Raw genomic sequence first — 23,464 nt, 5'->3', positions numbered from 1 at the left:
CAGAGAAAAAGCGTCAATGTTCTGAATTACTCCCATACTTCAATCATTCATCTACTCTTCACGTTTCTGCTGGATTTCTATTTTTACTATGTTATCACCGATACTCCAAAATTCCAGTAATTCAAATCGCTTTTGCTTAAATCAATTTATCATTTTTTTTAAGATTTTTTTTTAATTTTAAAGATTTTATTTATTTGAGAGAGAGAGAGAGAGAAAAACAGCATAAGAGGGGAGAGGATCAGAGGGAGAAGCAGAGTTCCCTGCTGAGCCGGGAGCCTGACGCGGGACTTGATCCCAGGACCCCAGGATCGTGACCTGAGCTGAAGGCAGTCGCTTAACCAACTGAGCCACCCAGGCGCCCTTAAGATTTTTATTTATTTGTCAGAGAGAGAAAGAGAGCACAAGCAGGGGGAGGAACAGGCAGAGGGAGAAGCAGGCTCCCTGCTGAGCAAGGAGCTGGATGCGGACTTGATCCCAGAACCCTGGGATCATGACCTGAGCTGAAGGCAGACGTTTAACTGACTGAGCCACCCAGGCATCCCCAAATCAATTTATTTCTGATGGAAACTGCCTTCATTGTCCCATAAATAGAAGGTAATAGTAAACAGAGAACAAACAAGAAACCCACACACAAAACCCAAAGCTACTTAATTCTGATTGAGTATCACCATCTGCCTAAGACTAAGCACAATGCCTTCTGTCTTAAGGAGATTAATAAGTGTTATAAAAGAATTAACCACTATATCCCTAGTTAAGATCAAAAGAAGAAAAATGAAAAAGTTCTTTGACTCATTGCTAAATGCCTCAGAACATCATCTTATATGCCACCAAAAATATGTGTCTATAAGTTAAAAGACAAACGTATAGTCAAGAAATACTGTGGGGGAAAAAAATGGACTAAGTCAACAAATATAAAATATAATATAAAAATAGAAGCCCTAAGTTAGAAAGGATCTTAAGAGTTGTATCATCTAATCCTATACCAGGTCATCTGAAGCCATTCTAAAAGTTCATTTAGCAATTTACTGAATTCTCTAGCATTGTTCCTAATCACCCCCAAAACAGTATACAACTGTATACTTACCCAAGTATGTCTAATTGTTCACAATACACTTATATGAAGTATATAAGATTAAAATTAAAAGCTAAAAGTAGACAGAAAATAAACCTCAGTGCAGAAGTGACTGAGAATTAGCTTTGTGATTGTAGTTGTATCTAAAACTGAAAACTGTTCCAGACAGTAAAAGTCTGAAGGTCATTAATCCATAAACATAGCCAAAGCAAACACTTCCTAAGAGTTGTAATTAAGTTGCAATAACTAATGAAAACGGAAGGTCCCAAATGCTGACTCAACAAGAAATGACCCAAAGTATTACACCTGTCAAGGAAAACTAAACATTCTAAAGCCTATGTTAGTAAAGCAGGGCTAGGACACAATAACTAGAATCAGACAAAATACTAGCAATTAGCAATGGAGGTGGAGGTGGAGATTTTAAATTGGTAGTCTGTTCTTGTATTTTAGAACTGAGGAGGATACCTTGTAAAGTGCCTCCCTCACTAACTGGGAGCTCCCTCAACAATTTAAATCTGTGTTCACTATCACTTGAAAATAAGTGAATGGATTTACACTCAATTTAGAGGGCTTGTTGGTCATGTATGATTTCAAAGACAGGCTACCTGAGAGCAATTTACTTTATGGAGGCCCTAGAAGGTATTTTAAGGACAGAGGCAGTATGTTTTTCTGTCTAGGAGAAATACAATGCAAGGCACAAAAGCAAGCCATGTGTGCAATTTTACATTTTCTAGCAATCATGTTAAGAAGTGAAAAGAAATATGTGGAATTATTTTTAAGATTATATCATATTTAACTCAATATATCCAAAATATTATCATTTCAACATATAATTAATATTTTGAAAAAACTAATTTAGATATTCTGTGCTTTTTTTATACTAAGTCTTCAAAGTCCTGTGTATTTTATATCCTGTGTATACTTAAAGCATATCTTATTTTGAAGATTTTATTTATTTATTTGCCAGAGAGAGAGAGAGAGAGAGAGAGAGAGTGCGCACAAGCAGGGGGAGTGGTAGGCAGAGGGAGAAGCAGGCTTCCCGCTGAGCAGGGAGCCTGATGCGGGGCTCGATCCCAGGACCCTGGGATCATGACCTGAGCCAAAGGCAGACACTTAACGACTGAGCCACCCAGGCGCCCCAAAGCATATCTTATTTTGAACTAACCGCATTTCAAGTACTCCATAGCCACATGCAGCTACTGGCTACTGTATTAGCCTAAGTCTGGAAAAGTCTTACTCAAAGTGTGGCCCAAGGACTGCCAACACCAGCAACACATCCCAGAAATAAAAATTCTCAATTCTCTCTCCAAACCTACATTGTGAAAACAAAGGCTGCAGGTCAAAAATTTGTAAGTTCCTAGTAAGTTCTCTAGGTAATTCTAACTTCCAAAGTCTGAGCAGCACAACTTTTGAATATCTAAAACTGAGGTACATCTGAAAGTCCAGCGAATGCAGTGGATGACAAAATGTACAGCAGTTTCTATTACACGTTCCTGCAAAAGAAGAGTAGACGAGCACTGATCTGCAGCTCTCATAAGGAACCATTATGACATAAAGAACACGAATTCAGTGATTCTTCCCCAATAAGGGGAAGAGCAGCCAGCTAAAATTAAAAAATTTTTTAAAAGCACCAAAATCTGAGCATATATATTATATGCCAAGCATTGTACTAAATGCTTTCTTTATTCACTTATTTATTCCTAATAATTCTGTGTAGTAGATACTATTATCCCCATCTTTTAAGTAGAAAAGTGAAGAATCAGAGACCTTACCTTGCAAAGGTCGCAATCTACGAAATAGCAGGGCTTAGACTTGAACACCAAAGCCACTGGTCTTAATCAGTATCTACTACTGTCTTCCTTGAGGGACAGAACTGATATCTAACCACAGCTTTGTAGTCCCAGGAGCCCAACAAGATCCATGATCTATGCTCGTTGAACAGGTATTTGGTGAATAAAGGAACGTGGTGAATTTTGAACCAAAGAGTAGTTTACATTGAACCACATGGCAGCTAATTAACAGATTTATTCAGTAAAACTACTGAAAGCCTGCTGCGTACCAAGCAAGCACTGTTCTAGGGGCTGAGAGTAAAGCAGCGAACAAAGCAGTTTCCCTGGCTTCATGACACTTACATTCTAGTAGAAGTGATTTGTTTTCAAAAAAGGGCAAGAAAAAAAACAGAGGTAGTAACATGAAGAAAATACAATCATGTTAAACATCAACTGCAAGTTTCCACTGGTTATTCAGGAAGGGTTTCTCTTAAACGACATTTACAAAAGACATGAAAGACAAGAGACCCAGGCATGCAAAGATCTGAAAGCAGAGCTCCAGACAGACAGGGAAAATAATGGAAAACAAGGCCTCAGGATTAGAAACAAACTTAAGAAGGCCAGTATAATTGACACTTAATGAGAAAAAGGGAAAATGGAACCAGATGAGGTTGAAGAAGTAGGCAGGAACAGATCATGTATGACCTTCTAGGAGAAAAAAAGGGTCTTGACTTTTATACGTGTACCAAAAAAGCCAGTGGAAGAACATGTGAATATATGAACATATGAACATAATAGACAAAAGGTTCTACCAGAATTCATCCCCACCCAACCCTACCCTTCAAGAAAAAAGAAAAAGGCCATGTCCATGGTTGAACTGGTGACTGACAGATCTCTTCCTTTTAAAGGTCTGTTTATTTCTTCACTGCATTTAGCAAATTATCTATGGGTGACACTTGGACACATTGGGAATATTCTGTTCCCCCACAGATGTTCTTTCACCTATTGGTTTTAACATTTTAGGAGCTACTACTTGAAAAATAAGATCACTGATTATTGTCAACCTCCAGAGAAATTTTTAACTACAGCAAAAATTGTGCAGAGCACTCACATACACACATATCTTCACACTTGTCTGGACTTTCTCAGCAAGGCAATCCTTAAGTCTATATATTTGTATCGTTTATGCTTCGCTTTACACTCACCATTCACCTGTTCTAATGGAAGCTGCGAGAGTTTCCATCTCTACCTCCCTCCAGTATCTTGCTCCATCCAGGTCCTCCATAGAAGCATATACCCTGTCCCTCCGCCCCCCGCTTTTGAACCTTGTTTCCAAAAAGCCCATCCAGCCTGGGACAAAGAGTGAGCTCTTTGTTCATATATTTCTGGAGAAGCAATTTTGTGCCAAGCACTATGATCGTTGTTAGGATGGTAAGAACCAGAAAGGTCCCTTTCTCTACCCAAATTCTGGGAGATAATGAAGTTGGAAGCAGAGAACTATTCTAATCATTAAAACAAACTGTAAAAAGTAAGATTTTAGAATACTGGTTGGAATCCAGAGTGTATTTCCTCCACAGAAACAATATCATGAGTGGTTCATCTAATGAGTAAAAGGCTTTTAGGTCAGAGAAAGAAACCACCATTTAGACCTTCTACTGGAAAGATTACTAAGTGCTAATTAACTTATAAAGGAAACTTTAAAGGGCAATCAGTTCCTAAATTGCAGATTAAATGCATCATCAAAAATAACGATTCAGGAATGACAGACCTATAATAGATTATTTAAAATACTACATTGCTAGAGCCTATTAAATTTTTTAAAGATGCCATATTAAGACTATAAAAGCAAATCCAGAATGTGGAATAATATCACTGTTTTATAAGAGGAAGAACTTACAGCTATCAACAGAGTTGTCCAGGGTCAGGTAGCAAACTAGGACATGGCAGAGGGAGGCCTGATAACCAAACCTCTGGGACACAAGCTCTCCGTATTAGAATAGAAAAGGGCCTCACCACACCACCCGACTTCCCCAACACCTACAAACACACCGTGTTCTCACATGATAGGTTCCTGGAGAAACAGTCAAAAAGACTCCTGAATCCATTATTATCTAAAAGGATCATGCTTTCTATGGAGTAAATATTCATACAGTACTCAACTGTAGAATTCTTCTGAAAGGACAGCAATGGCAATGAAGAACTGAAGAACAGGGAGAAATGTACTGAGTCATTCAAATGTAAGAATGTAGAAATAAACTTCATTTGGATAAAAGATACAAGACTACTAACTACTGGTGGTCAGTTTAGAGGGTGGTACACCCAGCAACCCTCAATACCCTTTTTTGGAATGAGCATGCTGAAATTTAATAGGGTGGCTACTGTTATTTTCACTTGGTAATGAAGCAGATACATAGCTTGTCTCCAAAAAAACCTCAAGATCTGAGAGTAACAGAGAATGACAAAGGGAGAAGAAGAAGGGGAGGGAGGGCAGTGGTGGACGGTAAGGAAGAGACAGACACTGACTAACTCATGGGAAGAGCTAAAGGTATTTCTCAAAGAACTTGAAAGGATCTTCACGGAAACCGTCACCAGATAAGCCTGAAGGCCAGGGAAGCAAGTCTCTCCCAGTAGAAGCACAGGTGCGTCCCCGCTGTACAGATGTCTGTGCGTAGTGAGAAAAATCCTCTACCTTGTTAGAAGAATGAATACCTAGGTTTCCTAATTAATAATGTACACATTGAGGTTGCTCTGATTTTCATTAATGTGCATAACTTCAAATGCATAGGCAAGAGGTGAAAATGCTTGTATTTTATTAGTTCTGAACTAAACTACAGAAGAGAATTATTCAAAATCTAAATGTATGTTCTTTTTTCTCTAAGAATAATAAGGAGAAGGGCGCCTGAGTGGCTCAGATGGTTAAGCGTCTGCTTTCGGCTCAGGTCATGATCCCAGGGTCCTGGGATCGAGTCCCACATCGGGCTCCCTGCTCAGCAGGGAGCCTGCTTCTCCCTCTGCCTCTCTCTCTCTCTCTGTCTCTTATGAATAAATAAATAAAAATCTTAAAAAAAAAAAAAAAAAGAAGGAGAAGGTGCAAATTAAAAGGACAGGCCCTTCACCTATTTTACAATTCAGTCAGTTCAATTTATTACTGGAGTTATTGTAGTCTTTAATACTATTAAGGTCTAAGCAACCCAGAAGTAAGTGACCAAGAGCCTAAAAATACTCATACTCCATAACTGGACTTTTTAGGCTCATTTCTGGAAGTTACTTTCCAAATTCTGGAAAAATCCAAAGTCCAAAGATATACAGACGTGCCTAGAGCTGGAAACTTACTAATTTTCATAAAAACAAACAAGTAGACAAGGGAAAACTCAGCACCCCTGCCTGTCACCAACAGACAGACTTCTCAGGCCTTCAATGACTTTAATTTCAGCCATGATGATTTTCTACTACATTATATTTGTCCTTCGTTTTAAAACATGCCACACAAACAATAACTCCACACCACTATTATATTATTAGAGTGGTGAGTGAAATGACTTAGGGGAAAAAAGGTGTATGGTAAAAATGGAACAAAAAAAGTTTCAAAATCAAAAAAGGTTCCCCCAGTGAAATAACTTATTCAGGCATGATCAATAAGGGATGCTAAAACCATTAAGTGAAAGAACAACTTTTAGGAACAGAATATTCCCAGTGTGTTCAAATAGATTACTTGCTAAATGCAGTGAAGAAACAAACAGACCTTTAAAATGCTGATATCTGGGGCGCCTGGGTGGCTCAGATGGTTAAGCGTCTGCCTTCAGCTCAGGTCATGATCCCAGAGTGCTGGGATCGAGTCCCACATCGGGCTCCCTGCTCCGCGGGAAGTCTGCTTCTCCCTCTGCCTCTCTCTCTCTCTCTCTCTCAGTCTGTCTCTCATGAATAAATAAATAAAATCTTTAAAAAAAAATAAAATAAAATAAAATGCTGATATCTGTCAGTCACCAGCTCAACCAACAGTACAAACTTAGCATCAACAACAGCTATACAACTCGACCTTAAGCGCCTCCCCATGTGATATAATAAGAAATATACAACCTCACCTCTAAAATACGGAATCCACCTTAATCTAACCAAGATTCTAGGGGACGCCTGGGTGGCTCAGTCGGTTAAGTGTCTGTCTTCAACTCAGGTCATGATCCCAAGCTCCTGGGATCAAGCCCTGCGTCACTCTCTGGGGCAGGCTCTCTGCTCAGCAGGGAGCCTGCTTCTCCCTCTCCCTTGGCCTGCCATTCCCCCTGCTTATGCTCTCTCTGTCAAATAAATAAATAAAATCTTAAAAAAAAAATCTAATCAAGACTCTACACTTGACTTCCAGTTTAAAAGAACCAGAGGAGAAATAAATGGTAAAATGGTGACACCACCCAACTTCAAGGTTTACAATAAAGCTACAGTAATCAAGACAGTGTGGTACTGGCAAAAACAGACAAATAGATCAATGCAACAGATTAGACAACCCTGAAGGGGTCTTAACCAAGACCCCTTTGCTTCTTAACAAAGAAGTAAAGGCAATACAATCGAGCAAAGAGTCTCTTCAACCAGCGGCGCTGGAACAACTGAACATCCACATTCAAAAAAATTAATCCAGACAGACCTTACACACGTCACAAAAATTAACTCAAAGTGGATCACAGACTTAATTATAAAACACAAAACTATCAAATGCCCAGAAGATAACATAAGAGAAAGCCTTGATAGGTTTTCCAGGGTACGGTGATGCCTTTCTAGATTCAACACCAAAGACATAATCCATGAAAGAAATAACTGATAAGCTGGACTTCATTAAAATTAAGAACTTTTGCTCTGCAAAAGTCAGTATCAAAAGAATATGAAGAAAAGCCAGAAACTGGGAGAAAATACTTTGAAAAGACACAATTGATAAAGGACTATTATCCAAAATATACAGAGTTCTTGAAATTAAAAAAAAAATCCAATTTACAAATGGGCCAAAGACCTTACCAGACACCTCACCAAAGAAGATACACAGATGGCAAATAAGCATATGAAAAGATGCTCATCATATGTCCCCTGGGAAATGCAAACTGAAACAATGAGATATATATCATACGCCATCAAGAAATGAAAATTAAAACAATGAGATACACATCATACATCATCTGGGAAATGCAAATTAAAACAACAACGAGATAGCACTACACACCTATTAGAATACCAAAACCCAGAACACGCACAATACCAAATGCCAGCGAGGATGTGGAGCAACAGAACTCTCAGACATTGTTAGAAGGATTCAAAATATCCTTGGAAGAAAATATGATGGTTTCTTAAAAAGTAAATATACTCTTACTATACAATGCAGCAATTGTACTTTTTGGTATTTACCCAAATGAGTTGAAAACTATGTCCACAAAAACCTGCCCACGTTTATACAGCTTTATTCGTAACTGCCAAAACTTAGATGCAACCAAGATATCCTTCAGTAGGTGAACAAATAAACTATGGTACATCCAGACAAGAGAATATTATTCAGTGCTAAAAAGAAATTATCAAGCCATGAAAAGACATGGAGGAAACTAAAATATATTATTATTAAGTGCAGGAAGCCAATCTAAGAAGGCTACATACTGTGTGACTTCAACTAACACCCTGGAAAAGCCAAAACTGGATACAATGAAAAGATCAGGTGGGTGGGAGGGGAGATAATTAGGCAGATCACAGATTTCTAAGGCAGTGAAAATAATCTATAATGATGGATATATGTCATTATACGTTTGTCCAAACCCACTGAACGCACAACACTGAAAGTGAACCCTTAAGGAAATGAAGCACTGATTGTGATGTGTCAAAGTAGGTTCAATCTTAGTGAAAAAATGTACCATTACAGTAAGTGATGGTGGTAATGGAGGAGACTGTGCATGTGTGGGGGCAGGGAGTATATTGGAAATCTCTGTACCTTCTTTTCAATTTAGTGTAAACCTAAAACTGTTCTAAAAAAAAAAAGTTTCTAAAAAAAAAGGGTAAAGAATTTAAATATACAGTTCTACAAAGATAAACAGTCAATAAACATATGAAAAGATGCCTAACATCATTAGCCATTAGAGAAAAGGAAATCAAAACCACTAATATGGCTATAGTCAAAAAGATATAATAAAAGATATTGGTGAAGATGTGGAAAAACTGGAATTCTCATGCACTGCTGGTGGTGTAGCTACTTTGGAAAAGTCTGTCAGTGTCTCAAAATGTTAATCAAACGTCTCAAAAATTCTAGCTCTTGGTATATACCCAAGAGAAATGAAGATTTTTTTTTTTTTTAAGATTTTATTTATTTGACAGAGAGCGACATAGCAAGAGAGGGAACACAAGCAGGGGGAGTGGGAGAGGGAGGGAGTGGGAGAGGGAGAAGCAGGCTTCCCGCCGAGCAGGGAGCCCGACGCGTGGCTTGATCCCAGGACCCTGGGATCATGACCTGAGCCGAAGGCAGACGCCCAACGACTGAGCCACCCAGGTGCCCCGAGAAATGAAGATTTATGTCTGCATTTGTTGTACATTTGTACAAAAATGTTAATAGCAACATTATAATCGCAAAAAGTGAAAACAACTCAAATGTAGTATTTCCATCCAATGGAACAGTATTTGGCAATCAAAAGGAATGAAATCCTGCAACATACCACAACACAAATGAACCCTGAAAACATTACGCTAGGTGAAAGAAGCCAGTCACAAAGACTACATGGTAACTCTTTTAATGAAATGTCCAAAACAGGCAAATTTATAAAAATACAAAGTATATAAGTGGTTGTCTAGCGCTGGAGGATTGGGTAAAAATGTGGAGTGACTGCTGATTGGGATGTGGTTTCCACAGGGTTGATGAAAATATTCTAAAATTGATTGTAGTGACATTCGCACAACTCTGCGAATACACTAAAAACAACTGGAAGCTTCCAGTGGGTGAACTGTATGGTCTGTGCATTATATCTTAATAAAGCTGTTTTGTTTTTTTTTTAAGTGCCTTGACTATGTAAATGCTAAAGTCAGCAAGAAACAAGGAAGGAACTAAAGAAATGAAAAACAAGTGGCTGGGCGCCTGGGTGGCTCAGTTGGTTAAGCAACTGCCTTCGGCTCAGGTCATGATCCTGGAGTCCCTGGATCGAGTCCCGCATCGGGCTCCCTGCTCAGCGAGGAGCCTGCTTCTCCCTCTGACCCTCCCCCCTCTCATGTACTCTCTCTCATTCTCGCTCTCTCAAATAAATAAATAAATCTTTAAAAAAAAAAAGAAAAACAAGTGGCTGGAGTATCAACAACCATAAACTGATGTTAATTCAGAACAAGGAAGACCACTGGTTCAAGAAACTAAAGCAAGATGAAAGCACGTAAGACTTGTGACACAAACCAAGGAGATTCCAAAGATACTAGCCCCATTTAAATCCATACTGCACCATTCGGATTCACTTGCGTTTCGTGACAGAGGCCATTTCAGTTTGAACAAGAAAATTCTTCTCTGTGCACACATTATAGGTGGTTTAACATCCCTACATACTGCATGTTAATAACACTACCTATGGATTTTGACTAAAGATGCTTCCACAGATCCAAATGCCCTCAAGTTAAAGAATCACCAGGGCTACTGAAGCATTCCCCATGAGACTTCATGCAGACTATCAAAGACTGACCTACCTCGGAATAAAAGATATTCAACAATACATATGTAACAAGGAAGAGAGGAGATATTTCCTTGCTTTCTCTTCTCTGCTGCTAAAATATCCTATCTAATCAAGAGTTTCAAAGGACCTACAAATTCCTGCATGCAGCTCCAGATCTCCGGGTCATGAATGTGAGCCCCACAATGGGTATGGAGATTACTTAAGGGGAAAAAAAAAAGAAAGAAAGAAAAGGTCAAACAGAAAGAGTTCACAGAAACAACAATCTTTCTGGAAGAACAGGAATTACAACACAGTAAAGAGAGAAGGATCTACCAAACATACTACAAAAGTAAACAGTATGCTTCCTAAATGGCTGATTTAAAAAAAATGAAGGGAAAGGAAAAAGGAAAACAATGAATGAAGGAATCACTGAATGAATGAACAGTCCAATCAGTATCTTCAGCTACTGAAATGGGGCACACTGGAGCCCCTGGGTGGCACAGTTGGTTGAGCATCCAACTCTTGATTTCAGCTCAGGTGATGATCTCAGGGTCATGAGATTGAGCCCTGTGTCAGTCTCTGCCCTGGGCGTGGAGCCTGAAGATTCTCTCTCTCCTCTCCCTCCGCCCCTCTCCCCACTCTCTCTCTCTCAAAAAAAAAGTAAGAAAGGGGGTACATCAAGGCACAAAAATTTAGCAGTACCTTTTACTGGGAATATCTAACACCCTTTGTTCTAATCCTGTGCCCTCTAATCAACTTCCTGATATTTACTCAGTTTATCATTACACTTTTCTTCATTCATTCATTCAAGTATTTACTGAACACCTACAAATGCCAAGTATCATTCTACGCACTTCAAACATATCGATGAACTAAAAAGACAAAAAAATCCCTGCCCTTAGAGAAAGTATAATCTAGCGGCGGAGACAGGGAAATAAATGGGTAAACTATACAGTACTTAAGAAGGCAGTAAACAGGACCAAAAGACAGCTGTAAGAGAAGTCCAGTCCAATAAACCCAAATGTGTGTGTCTCACTGGGAGTTTTTAGTAAAATGGCACTGATAAACTACAATAAATCTCTTGCCTGTTCAGTGTACACAAGTGTCCCTCATGACTGAGTACTTCCTAACAGGAAAAGTTAAAAAGCTTATCCTAGGGGCGCCTGGGTGGCTCAGGTTAAAGGTCTGCCTTCGGCTCAGGTCATGATCCCAGGGATCTGAGATGGAGGCCCACGTCAGGCTCCCTGCTCGGCGGAGAGCCTGCTTCTCCCTTTCCCTGCCACCTCGCCTACTCGTGCACGCCATTTATCAATATCAGTTCTCTAAGCAGTAAATATAGTTGACCCTCAAACACTGCCTATAACTTTTGACTCCCCAAAAGTTTAACTAATAGCCTATTGAGGAGAAACCCTAACAATAACATCAACTGTTGAATAAAAAAATATTTTTTAAGTCACGAGTATTATATCCTGTATTCTTACAATGCAGTAAGCTAGAGAAAAGAAAATACTAAGATAATCATAAGGATGAAAACATACATTTACAGTACTATCCTGTATCAAAAAAATACACCAATAAGTGGACCCAGAGATTTCAAACCCATATTAATAAGGGGTCAACTGCATATCTGATTTAAGCATTTTGTTTTACTGACTAAGAAACTGTGTCCCAAAGAGATTAAGGAGATAAATTGTGACTTCTCTAAAGTCCCAACCTCATTAGCAACATTTCTAGAACTAGTTTATAGGTCTACTATGCCAACCCAACACTCTACTGACTACCACATTTTTCATTTTGATTACAGTGTTGTCCATTAATACCTCAAGTGATATTAACTGATGTGTTTTTTTTTTTTTTTTAGTTTTAGACTTGAGAACCAAAATACAACATCGAGACTATGGCTCAATTTCCTGCTAAATTATATTACATAAAAACTGAAAACCAAAATTAATGGAGTCAATGAAAATACCACTGGCGGCATTAATGAGGTAAAACTTAGAAGACGTTTTAAATGACTAAACAAAGAATTATTATACAGAATATACAATAAACCCTTATGAACCAACAAAACAAGAAATACAAAAGAAAATTGGACAAAGGGTATAAATAAACAATTCACGAACAGAAGAAGCCAAAAGGGTAGAAGGGACGCCTGAGTGGCTCAGATGGTTAAGCGTCTGCCTTCAGCTCAGGTCATGATCCCAGAGTCCTGGGATCGAGCCCCACATCAGGCTCCTGGCTCAGCGGGGAGCCTGCTTCTCCCTCTCCCTCTGCCTCTCCCCCTGCTCATGCTCTCTTTCTCTCTCTCTGTGTCTCAAATGAATAAATAAAATCTTAAAAAAAAGAAGACGTGCTACCTTACTGGTTATCATGAATCTAAAAAACAAAGCTATTATTTTACAATCATCGGATTAGCAAAAATTAAGAAGTCCAAAAATATTCAACACTAGCAAGAACATATGGAAATAAAGACCCTTATGCATTGCTGCTAAGAGTATACATTGGTACGACCACTTTGGAGAGCAATCCTGCCATCTCTAATAAACTTAAATATGTGTGTGTGTGTGTGTGTGTGTGTGTGTGTGTGTGTGTGTATCCTATGACACAACATGGTGTATCCTATGACCCAGCAGTTCCACACTTGGTGTTATAACCAAGGAAACTCCTACACTGACTTACAGGGAGACAAGGGTAAAGGGGCTCATCTTGGGAGTTGTCTATAATAAGAAATAAGAGACAAGATGTGTCCATCTATAGTGGAATAGGTACATCAACTCTATCTTGTAGAATTGGTTTCTTCTGACTGTAAAACTCTTGCCTCTAGATATCTGCATGTCTTGCTCTTTAACTTCAATTCAGTCTTTGCTCAAGTTATCAATTCATCAAGTAGGTTGTCCCTGACCACCAAATTTAAACTACCTGACCCTTCAACCCAGAATCCCTCTGGTCTGGATATCTTTCTTAATTTTTCTGCATAACACTTTTAACTACTTGACATTCTAATATCTATGTGTTTATTGTCCTGACTCCCCCAGTTAGAACTTAAGATCCAGAGACCAGGAACTTCAATTTGCTCAAAGGTATTGCCAGAATCTAAAAAAGTACCTGACACATATGAAAGCAATGACTAAATATTTGTTAAATAAATGAATTCAATCACTAAATCACAATTTCTGCTTATACTTGTGTCGAGTCACAAAAATGAACCCATCTCTGACTTTTCAAGCCCACTCAATCTCACCTCCAGAGTATGTAACAATCCACCTTGTTTCAACTCTCTGGTAATTCAACTTGCATTCACAGTACTCAACAAAGAAGGCGCTTCTACTGGCCAGCCACTACTCTGAGAGATTAAAAAAAATAAAATAATACGAGTCTTTGAAGTTCAGTTCGAAGATGGCGGCACTGGCTGGGTCCTGGGTTTCCAGGCTGCTAGGTCGGTCCAGGGCTCAGCTGGGGTGGTCCTTGTCAAGTGGTGTCCAGGGCAAGGAGGGCTCTGCACACATGTGGAAGACCCTCACCTCCTTTGTAGTGCTCCCAGACATGAGATTAAGCATCTTCCCAAAGTTGCATCACAAGAGCACGAGAGATTCGAGTTCATTGCCTAACTCCAAATCCACATCAGGTTCAAGGTCTTTCCCTGGAAAGATGGTAATCATACTCTATTCCATAACTCTAATGTGAATCCACTTCTGACTGACTGGCTATGAAGATGAAAAAAGAGAACCCAGACCACTATCCAGTGGGGACCACAGCACTGGTCTGGACCATGACTCTGCACAGAGACCAGAAAAGTAAATGGAACCTTAAGCTCACCTTCCTTACTTGTATCAAATGATGACCAGTATACTGATCTTCCATCCCTGTGGTTACAGCAGGAGATGGCTTAATACAGAACGTAGATCAGATCACAAATAAACAAAACAAAATAATCTTGGCATTCAACTCTCAAGAGGAAAAAAGATGACAAAGCTGTTTCAGAAGAACTTAAGTGGAAGACGTAACTCAGCCTAAGCAGGCTGGGGAAAGCCTGATGGGGCAGGAAAGGGGGACAAGACAGCGTTTATGCTGGGTCATGAAAGTGGAGAAGGAGTTATCCAAACAAGTATGTTATGGGTGTCTTCAAACAGATGATGGGTACATTCTAGGCAGAAGACACACAACATATTAACGTCTCAACTTTAAAAAACATTCTAACACTTCTGAAGAATTGCAAATAGTTCAGCATGACAGAATAACGTGAGGCAGAAAACAGCAAAAGAAAGCAAAAAGCAGGGGCGCCTGGGAGCCTCAGTTGGTTAAGTGTCTGCCTTTGGCTCAGGTCATGATCCCAGGGTCCTGGAATCGAGTCCTGTGTTGGGCTCTCTGCTCAATGGGGAGCCTGCTTCTTCTCTCTCCCTCTGCCTGCTGTGCCCCCTGCTTGTGCTCACTCTGTCAAATAAATAAGTAAATAAAATCTTAAAAAAAAAAAAAGCAAAAAGCAAGCTAGGTCCAAATCACTAAGGTCTATATTTCCTAAATTTGGTAGTCTGGATTTTAATCCTAAAGCCTGAATGGAAAGACTGCAGAAAAACACTACAATCTGCCTGTAAAAACAGGAAGGGTAAAGAGGGATTGATATCCATTCTTAGGAGAAAGGAAATTATTTAGAATGTTTACACAAAAGTCCAGATAATGATAGTCTGAACCAAGGTGGTTGCTGCAGGGAAAAATGGATGAAAGACGAAGAACAAGATTTGGTAAATGATTAGAATTCTAGGGGAGGGGGAGAGCAGCACTTAAGGGTAATGAGAGGGAAAAGTTAAGATTTAGGGTATCTCCAACTGAATGACCGACAAGGATCACAGGAGGAAGAGAAGGAACTTCAGAAAGAGCGAGATATGTAATTTTTGAGCTAAACTTAAGGTATCTTAAGACAACCACAATGTGTCAGAGTTGAAGAGTAATCTGTGCTAAAGAGACAAAGATTTGCTAGTCATCAAAATAAAGACAGTGGTTGCAGTCACCAGAGATAAGACCATTCAAGAGCAGGCAGAGACAAGAGAGCAGAAGACCATGCCTCAGTGTGAAAGGAGCATCTGAAGGGGTTAAAGAGAGAAAAATACACCAAGGAAAGACTGGCCAAGACACAAGAGGAAAATAAGGAAACCACAGGGTCACAGAAGCATAAGAGAATTTCAAAGAGTACAACTACTCAAAATGTCAAATGATGAAAAAGATTCTACTAGACTTCAGAACAAAGAGATCAATGGTAACCACCACCCAACAGTGACTGCAGTGGATTGCCAGACTTCAATATACGGGGTGGAGTAATAAGGTGGCAGAGAAAATGAATACACGTAACTCTTCCAGACATTCAAAGGAAATAATTACAGATGAAACTGAAGAGGAATCTACAGTGAAGAGAGTGTATTTAAGATAAGTGTGTTTAAACCTTAATAAGTTAGTGCCACTTAAGAGTAAAAAAAAGAGTTAACTAAGTGTTATGGACTGAAATGTATTCCCTCCAAATTCACATGCTGGAGCCCAAAACCCCAGAACCCTCAGTATTGGAGGTGAGATTTTTGAAGAAGTGATTAAGTTAAATGAGGTCATCAGAGTGGGGCCTAATCCAATATGAGTGGTACTCTAATAAGAAAAAGAGACACCAGAGATTCTAGTGCACAAAGGGGGTGGTCATCTATAAGTCAAGGAGAAAAGCCTCAGAAGAAATCACTCCTGCTGGAACACTTGAAACTAATATAACATTGTACGTCAACTATACTTCAACAACAACAAATATAAATACAAACGCACACATATATGAACATACATACAACACAAAGATCAAAATCCGTCTAATCATCCTTCTCAAAACACAAATATTTTTATATCTACAAGAACATACTTAGCTCTGGAAAAGGCTCCACCTTCCAGAATTGTGAGAAAATAATTTTGCATTGCTTAAGCCACCCAGTCTGTGGTATTCTCTTACAGCAGCCCTAGAAAACTAATATAACACATTGTCCCTGAGGAGAAAAAACTCAGAGCACAACCAGAGATGAAGAGACAGAAGTAGACCTGTTTACAGGCGAAAGAGGACAAAAAGTGTTCCCACCAATGTGTGAAGAAGTGATCTCATTCATGAAAGAGTAAGGAGGGAAGGTGGTGGGTTCATATTGGAAAGAGCAGTTACTAGCAACACACAGAATTATTGGGCTGCTTCTCCATTACTCAATAAATGTTGGTTGTGGAATGAATACCTAGCTCTCATTCATGAATACTTTAGTTCCATTTTAATAAAGAAGTAACTAGCAAAAGAAAAGCATTGGAGTAAGTCAGAACCTGGGTTATGAATTATGTGACCTCATGCAAGTCACTTACCACTGCTGGGTCTCAGTTTCTTCAACCAGATATATCAGACTTGATAAGCAGCAAAAGACTGCCTCAGATCAAAATAAATGTTATGATTTTTATGCAGGTTTATGCATGACCTCAGTCTTCCAACTTTTCCCAACCAAGTAGTGTGTCTCAAACTTTAATATAAATTCTTATCTTCTGGAGAGCTTGTTAATATGCAAGTTCTGATTCATTAGGTTTGGGGCTAAGCCCGAGCTTGCGCAGTTTGAACACTCAGGTGACGCCATGCACCACATTTTGAGTAGCAAGAGTGCCGAACACTGATCCAGCACAAGCTCTACAAAGCTTTTAATTGTGGGTTTATCTGTTATCAGCCTGATATTTAGAAAACTGAACAACAACACTCCAGACTCACACCTGCACTAAGTATGTCTTGCCATTCCCTAAAACACTCTGAAGTTAACTTGATGACAGTCCTCATTTGATGCAGATAGGAAAAGACAGAAATGAGTAATACTGGAATCAATAACACCATATTAGGAGAAGCAAGATTAAATACCAATGCACAGAAATAGGTGAAGGGGATTAAGAGGTGCAAACTTCCAGTTATAAAATAAGTAAGTCACAGGGATGAAAAATAAAACACAGGAAATATGGTCACTAATACTGTAACAACACTGCATGGTGATAGATAGTAATGACACTTATCATGGTGAGCACATCATAAAGTACAGAACTGTCAAATCACCATGCTGTACACCTGAAACTAATATAACACTGTACATCAGCTATACTTCGACAACAGATATAAATACAAACGCACACATATATGAACATACATACAACACAAAGGTCAAAATCCGTCTAATCATATTACCTTTCTCAAAACACGAATATTTTTATATCTACAAGAACATACTTAGCTCTGGAAAAGTCTTCAGTATATTTTAACTGCCACATGCCTACAAGGGTTCTTTTGCATTATGGTTTGATCCTGAATGCAAACACATTCTCAATGTCACAAAATTTAAAGACTTTTATACTAATTACCAAATAATCTTCATGTATTTGTTTAGAACCTCCGATCCTATTGCCACGATTGAATTCATTTGTGATGAGAATTTTCTTCGGCTCTAGGAAGTGTAACTAGGACAGAGACAGCCCAGGTGACCTAGGGCTATAATACACGGCCACAAACCATTGCTATAATTAAACTGTTTCTACTATTCCCTATACTAGGTTACAGGAGGAGAAAATTCCACAATCCTATCACAACCAACAGGGATTTTCATTCTAATTTCAAAGTAATCTTCAGTGATGAAAGATAAAAGAAAAGGCGTCATGCAATGGAAGCCTTATAGTCACTCTCCCCTTAAACCTGAAGGCTCTAAACTGAAGAGAGAAGTTTAAAATAACGTTAAAATGGAGTGAACTCCCTATCCAAGAAAAAACATTATGGCTGTAAACTGCTCTTACCCTCTTCTGAGGAATAACCAATTCTCAAAGGCACTACACTTCACTACAACCGAGCTCGCTTATATTGGGGTGGGGAGGAGGTATGTCAATTGCAATCTTGGCACCAGCAGACAATTTACCACTTCTACCTAATTTAGTCAAGTCACTTCCAAATAATACTCTCCTCATTCCCCACTATGTAACAAAAGAATAAGGAAGAATGACAAATGCAATGGGCCTCAAAATAGTTTTGCTGAATCACAAATACCCCCAATATAAAGCTGCAGAAGTCGCTGGGCTTGAGCACTGGCGGCCATACCTCAGCAAGCTGCTCCCCTCTGAAAATGTGTAACTTCCTTCACCTGTACATTAAAGGCAAGGGTCTAACGTTTAATTAAAGCTTTCACAGTATCGCTATTAGCATCAACGTAATGTATGCAATAACAATATACACTGGTTTTATACTAAAGATGACCACATTCTCTCAAAATTTGCACCACCTATCCCCCAAGGGCAAATGCACCACCCTGGCTCGAAACCGCAGCCACAATGGGCACCCTATGCTCTTCTCATCTGGCACCCAGTCCCTGTCTCCCTGCACCCCGATTCCTCCTCGACCAAGGCTACCCCCCAACCCCCGGGCTGACTCGGCCAGCCCCCAGCTCCTAGTGGTGCCTAGGGTTACGCAGAGAGCCAAGCCTGCAGGCCGCCCTCGCCGCGTTACTGCAATTCCTCGTCTGCGGGTTGACCCACGTTCTTCCCTCGCCTCTCGGGTCTCCGCTGCCCAACCCACACCTCCCTTCCACTCGCGCGCTCTGTGGCTCTCAGGCCTCACCGTTTGGTTCGGTCCGGAATAGCCCAGCTCTCCCGCTTCCACTCCCCAACACGAAGCGAAGTCGGTTGGTCCCGCGCCCCACGCTTCCAATCTACACGCCGCCGCCTACTGATGCCGAAAGCGGCTTCTAGGAACGCGCCATGTTCAGCGTCGCGGCTCCAAACGACGCGGACGCCGGAATACTGCGTCACAGACCCCCGGAACGCGTGGAATAGGCAAAGTGAGAAGACGATAGGAGGACGGCAGAAGAGGGGGGTGGGGCTTCCCCTTCGAAACTGAAGGCGCCGGGGGGCTAAATCAGCTGTCTGCACTTGCGCAGTAGAGAGCGCAAAGCCTGGAGTCAGCCAGATCTGTAACCATGGGAGCATTAACTCCGCGTAGCCCCGCTACCAGAAGGATCGGTTGTGTCCTGGGTTGATTGAATCAGAACCATTTTCTCTTCACAATTCCGGATATCTGTTCTAAACTGTATTGTTTTACGGGTCTGTCTCAGCTGAGGAGAGTTATTAAAATAATCTTATTCTCTCATTGGTCAACCCTCCCGCGAAAATTTGTTTTTGAATTTTTTTAAGTCCTACATTTGGTGGGCGCTCTACTCCAGAACTATAGGAAGAATGAAAAGATTAAAACGGAAAAGTCCACTTCTGCCCCCCCTCTGCTACTAGCTAGCTTAATAACCTAAGTTTTCTTCAGAAAGAGAAGTTGTAAAGATATGGGTGAGGGTTCATCAAGAATAATAAAATAACTAACATCTATTGAACATTTAGAATGTGCCAGATACAATTCTAAGATCTTTACATGAATCACGTATTTATACAAATCCTCAAAACAATCTATGAGGTGCTTTTTGTTATGCCCATTTTATAGATGAAGAAACTGAAGCATAGAGAATTCAACTAATCTGCCTAACGTCACACAGCTAGTAAGGGGCATTGTTAGGATTTGAACCAGGCAACCATAAAACCTACATTACAAGGGTATTTATCACACAAGGGCTGTTTTAAAAGTAAAAATATAAAAAGTTATCTAAACCACCAAGAAAGGAATGCCTAATCATAATACATGCATATATAATAAATTACAAATTGGCCACTAGAAATTATGTTGGCATGTGTTTATTGACATGTTAACACATTCACAATGCATTGGGAAGAGTGGGTTACAAAACAGTAAATAAATATATGCCAAAATGTTAACAAGGTTTGTCACTAGTTGAATGGTATTGTGGGCATGTTTCATTTATTTATTTATTTAGCCTGATTGTATCTTCTGATTTTACTGAAAGTAATACTTGTCAGGTTTAAAATGTTCATAGAATCACATGGGATCTTGTTAAAACACAGATCCTGATTTAGGTGGTCTGCGGTGGGGCCTGAGAGTCTTCTGAGTTTCAAGGTAATGCCAATGCTACTGGTCCACAGGTCACACATTGAGTAACAAGTCAAATAGGAGTATGCAATAAAGATACATGTGTGTGCGTATACACACATATATAACCTAATTTGAATTAAAATGAAGAAATTGATTTAGAAGAATGGATCTTTTCTATCTGGGAAAATGGATCTTTTGGAAATCTAATATAAGTTATAACTTAGAAAATGCACACACACAAATTTTACCTACAATTCCAGGACCCCAATAAGATGCACTTGGAGGTCCTAGCTTCAGCTATGATGAATGTAATACTTAGTCATATACTTTGTACAAGACAAATATGTACAGCTACATAAATAATCTCATATTACTGCATTTCATTGCTATAGTCTTATATTCTCAAGGTTCTTTAGAGAAAAGGGCAAACAAATATTTAAATTATCATTGGGCCTGTTCAGAATATATTTGAAATATAAGAATAAATTCAGTATTTTCCCCTCTAAACAGCTGAGAACTGAAAAGAGAAAGCAGAAAGTCGATGAAGCAAGTAATAAATTTAAGAAACACTGGCATCCCTCACCCCTCAATCACAAGTAGTTTCCAAGATGCAAATAAGATTAATAACTATGCAACTCATTTTGCCTCAATAATTATATTATGGTAACTACTTCTAAATGTTTCCTATGTGTCAGTTCTAAGTGTCTTTTAAGTGTCTAGCATTGAACTGTAAACATTTCATATAATTCATTAATTTTCATCCCACCCTATATGGAGAGGATTCTTTTCCTCATTTTACAGATTAGATGATGTTCATAGGAATTTGTCATTTGTCCACGTTCAAATTCTTACCAGACTCAAATTTAGATATATGCTTTGTAGTTGGTAGGATAAAAGAGATCCACATCCTAATCCCCAAAACTTGTGAATATACTATTTTTCATGGCAAAAGGGACTTTGCAGATATGGCTACATTAAGTATCTTGGGATGGGAAGATTATTCTGGATTATCTTGTGGGCCCAATGTAGTCACAAGGGTGTTTTGTAAGAGGGAGGCAGGCGTGTCAGAGAGAGATGTGACCATTGAAGTAGAGGTCAGAGCGATATAAAGCCATGAGTAAAGGAATGCAGGCAGCCTAGAGAAGCTGAAAAAGTTAGATTCTCTCCTAAATTCTGCAAGAAACTCAGTCCTGCAGAGGATTTTAGACTCCTCACCTTCGGAATTTTAAGATAATAAATTCATATATATATATTTTTAAGATTTTACTTATTCATTTGACAGAGAGAGACACAGCGAGAGAGGGAATACAAGCAGGGGGAGTGGCAGAGGGAGAAGCAGGCTTCCCCGGGAGCAGGGAGCCCTATGTGGGGCTCGATCCCAGGACCCTGGGATCATGACCTGAGTCAAAGGCAGATGCTTAACGACTGAGCCACGCAGGCACCCCAAATTCATGTTGTTTTTAAACTACTTTGTGGTAATTTTTTCCAGCAGCAAGAGAAAACTAACATGTGTTCCAAAGTCATAGGCTTTCCAATTTGCTACATTTCACTTAATACTGCAACTTGTGTAAAGCTGGGTCTTGGCCAACTCTATAATAGAGCTCTCATTAGATGCTGATCCATTAACTCATCAGATGCTTACCAGGTTAGGAAAGTAAGTCTTTGAGAAACTAATTGATCTGCCCTTGGTAATATAATCTGTAGCAGATTCAGTTTATTATTTTTTAAAAACTTGAAACAATACAAATGTCTTTCAATAAAGATCATAAATTATGGTAAGTTTATATAATAGAATACTATCCACTTATTAAAAATGGTGATGTAGACTTATATTCATTAACATTAAAAGATGTCCTTCATATTTAGTTAGGTAAAAGCAAGAGAAGAGTCTAATATATCCAAAAAGTCTTGGAAACTATCAATACATTAATGGAAGTTAATTCTGAGTGATGGGTTTCATTTTCTAAAACCTTTTTTATTATCTAAACTTTTTTGCAATGTTTAAGTATTACTTTAATAAATAAGGAAAAATAAATAAAACAACTTTTAGTTTGGAATTGGGATATAAGAATATCCTCTACCTATGGTTTTTTTTACAGTGAAATTAGCATTTTTTAATTTTGTACTGGTAAGAATAAAAGTTGATTGTTTTAGAAAATAATTTGATAATATATACCCAGACTTAAATGTCCATACAGTTTGACTAAATAATTCCATTCTTGGAAATCTATATTAGGGAAATAATCCAAAGATAGAAAATATTTTTCATGTATGCACTAAAATGTGTATGGCTCTGTTTTTTACAACAATGGTATGAGAATGATTTAATACTCTTAGGCATTCACAAGACAAAATCTGCTGCAGCAACTTTCAATATTAATAAACAAGACTGTATAACAACTTGGGAAAGTGCTTTTCATGTCACTGTATTTTATGAAAAAATAACAGTAAGTTGCAAGACTTCAATTATGTAAAAATATGTGTTGTTAAAACAATAGAAGAAAACAACTATATGTCAAAATGTTCATAAAGGTTATCTCAGCATAGAGTGATTACAGGTAAATTTTTTATCTTCTTCCTAGTTTCTGTATTTTCCAAGATTTCTGCAAGTTAGATTTTTGGCTTTGTTATTTTGTTTACAGTGTATGTTGTTTATAATGAAACACATCAGATTGTTATTAAAAAATAAAATTGATTTAGGGCTACCGGGTGGCCCGGTCAGTTAAGCACCTGCCTCCAGCTCAAGTTATGAGCCTGGGGTCCTGGGATGGAGCCCCAAGTTGGGCCCTCTCATCGGCAAGGAGTCTGCTTCTCCCTCTCCCTCTGTGCACTCTCTTTCTCTCACTTGTTCTGAAATAAATAAACATCTTTTTTAAAAAGTAAAATTGATTTAAATTCTATTTAGGATGACTCAGCTAGTATACTTTGCTTCCCAGCCACCCCACCAGTGATGAGAGCAATGGACTGTAATGCCCACATTCAG

General features: G+C 39.0%; 1 protein-coding gene and 1 pseudogene across 2 annotated transcripts in view; one reads left to right on the top strand and one right to left on the bottom strand.

Moving 5' to 3' along the window:
- The window catches only part of IPO11 (importin 11), a 211,476-nt gene extending 192,288 nt beyond the window's left edge, over positions 1-19,188 (bottom strand). Inside the window, exon 1 of one of the 2 annotated variants that reach the window (XM_044916828.1) lies at positions 19,111-19,188. The gene's annotated coding sequence lies outside the window, so the exon portion shown is untranslated. Of the gene's footprint in view, positions 1-5,364; positions 5,386-19,110 lie in introns of those variants that run through there. The other variant, XM_021702083.1, reaches the window with a different exon arrangement.
- LOC110591257 lies at positions 13,878-14,279 on the top strand (annotated as a pseudogene).
- Positions 19,189-23,464: the final 4,276 nt, after the last annotated feature.

Source organism: Neomonachus schauinslandi, chromosome 7 (genome assembly GCF_002201575.2).
Source record: "Neomonachus schauinslandi chromosome 7, ASM220157v2, whole genome shotgun sequence".
Classification (NCBI taxonomy): Eukaryota; Metazoa; Chordata; class Mammalia; order Carnivora; family Phocidae; genus Neomonachus; species Neomonachus schauinslandi.
The sequence above is the reverse complement of the archived record's forward strand: the minus strand, read 5'-3'. Positions and strand labels throughout refer to the sequence as shown.